The sequence below is a fragment of the Vigna unguiculata genome, chromosome 4 (assembly GCF_037176805.1).
Source record: "Vigna unguiculata cultivar grain cowpea cultivar isolate G323 ecotype 2 chromosome 4, ASM3717680v1, whole genome shotgun sequence".
Taxonomy (NCBI): domain Eukaryota; kingdom Viridiplantae; phylum Streptophyta; class Magnoliopsida; order Fabales; family Fabaceae; genus Vigna; species Vigna unguiculata.
The window spans coordinates 15,737,865-15,740,257 of NC_140795.1; the positions used below are offsets into that span (position 1 = coordinate 15,737,865).

At 30.2% G+C, this 2,393-nt stretch overlaps 1 long non-coding RNA gene across 1 annotated transcript; it reads right to left on the reverse strand.

The window, feature by feature from the left end:
* Positions 1-323: 323 nt before the first annotated feature.
* Positions 324-1,939, reverse strand: LOC146886851 (uncharacterized). Its single transcript, XR_014994217.1, has 2 exons — positions 1,594-1,939; positions 324-640 (listed from the first exon to the last, which is right to left on the reverse strand). It is a non-coding gene; the product is annotated as an uncharacterized LOC146886851 (long non-coding RNA).
* Positions 1,940-2,393: the final 454 nt, after the last annotated feature.

The following is a 2,393-nucleotide window of genomic DNA, read 5'->3' on the forward strand; positions in this document are numbered from 1 at the left end:
AATGTGTTAAATGGTGTAAATAACTCAAATGCTAGCGTAAAATGTGTTTGATACATTAAAAAAATTTAACGTAATGAAACAATTGCTTTAACTATAATTGTTGTTGTTGTTGTTATTCTTGTGCTTTGTTTCTTGGGCTAGGCACCAACTTTGGAGCTTCAACGGAGCAAAATTCTTTATATGTTAGATATATTATTAACAAATTAATTAAATAATTTATAAAAATATAAAATAATTTAAAGATTCCTTAAATAAATTAAATAATTCTAATTTTTCACTAAAAAGACTTTAATTTTCTCATTTTACCTTTTGCTTCTAATGAATAAAATAAACAATTGCAATTTTATTGATTATCAACTCATTAATTACCACTTAATTAACATAGAGGTATAAAACTTCCAATCACAACAATTCGTAAATCTAAGTCAACTTCCATAGTGACCATGTTAAAATTAAAAAAAAAATCTTGTAAGGTCACTTTGGAAGAAATTTTTCTAGAATTTCTAAAACCCAATCCAACATTGTGTATTCGGGTAATGCATGGTCCTTTTCTTCTTTCTCACCCACGTGGGACAACTTATCCTTCTCCAAACTGTGCATGGACTTATCAACAAAGCTTCAAATAGAACATCTTCATCATCTGTATATAGGCAAAATCAAACATATTCAAAACCAAAACAAAATTGAGTTGTCTATCACACGTACAAATCATGTAGATTTCTTCAAACAATTACAATCCATAAACTACACTTAAATAGATTGTAAGTATATTCAATCATTTTTTACTTGAAACCTGTTCATTTTATACTTAGTATTACAAAGTGGAACAACATCCCCTCTACATAACTTCTCATCCTCAAATCAACAACCATTAAAACAAATGACTTATCCTAAAAACAAGAGAATCCAAACGATTCAAACATCCAACATTAAAGTAAATTTTCACGTGCACCAAACACGAGAACATAATATGATCTCACATGTTCAATTACATATAAAATAAAACTTGATAAAGGAAATCAAAAATAAAATTTCATTCCATCAACCCGAAACCACAAATGCATCATTATGAACTAAATATACAACATCAAACAGATTAGAACTTTGATAATCAAACCTCAACGATTAACAATTAATCAATAACACTCGAATATTCAAATACAATTGCATAATTTCCACTACAATTACCAATAATTTTGAATTTCAACTACCAAAATAGATATAATTTCATAGCATCACCCCTTACATCAATTTTCAATCCCAAACCAAAACTTTGAAACTACATCCATCAAAATCGAGATTCAAACCAAATCCAGAACACCAATCCAGTGCATTAAAGAGAGACTAATTGTGAATACAAAACATCTCAATCATCAATACTCATCTAATCAGCAGCCTTATCAATTCAACCAAACATACATTCAGTAAAATTCTAGAACATTCGAACATTAAAATACCTAAATTCGTTCCCCTCAATAAATTCAATTTCAGTACTCAAAATATCTAGGATTTAAACAAATTATCATAAATTTCCTATTCAGGAATTCCAAAAACAAATAGAACAGAGGAAAAAGGGAGAATCGGGAACTGAACCTTTTCAAACCGAAAGAGTAATCACTATTGTAGAACTGAAACAATAGACTCGTCGTCGAAGGTCGCGGTGAAGCTCCGTCACTGTGAATGCAAGTATGGAGAGACTCTAATTTCTTACTCTGTTGGTGCACGAGAGAATTGGAAAAAATGAGAAAGTGAGTTTGAGAGAAAAAAATGTGAGAGTGAGTCTGAGAGAAAAAATCCTCCTCTGTTGGGAGTGTGCGATTCTTTTGTAGTGTGTGCCTGAGCGTTTAGAGTGCATAATCGGTTAGTTAGTTTTTTTTGTTTTATGTGTAGGTAAGTGAAGCGTTCCCATGTTCATGTTCAGTTAGTTATGTGGTGTGTGTTCAATGAATTGAATTGTAATATGTGCTTGAATTGGTGTGTGCGTCAGGTTTGATTAGTGGGCTTGAGTGATATGAGGATTTGGGACAGCATGTCTCGTGTGAAAGGGATTTGGGATAGCATGATTTGAAAGGGATTTGGGATAGCATGAGCATTAATTTGGGAGGTGGTATGTGCCACATGACATCATATGAGAGGAAAGGATTAGGGGTGGTGTAACAAGAAAAAGTAGGGAGTAAGGTTAACAAAGTTTTAGTTAAAGAGATATGATAATTTTTTAGTTAAAGTACCAAGAATATATTCTCATGTTTAAGTTTTATTTTCTTAAACTTATAATTCTTTTATCAAAATTAAAGTTTATATATCTATTTTTTTTTCTTATTTTATTGTTTATTTTTAATTAATAGTAAGGTTTATATTTTCTAAATAAAAAAATAGAAAACAACTTTAATACT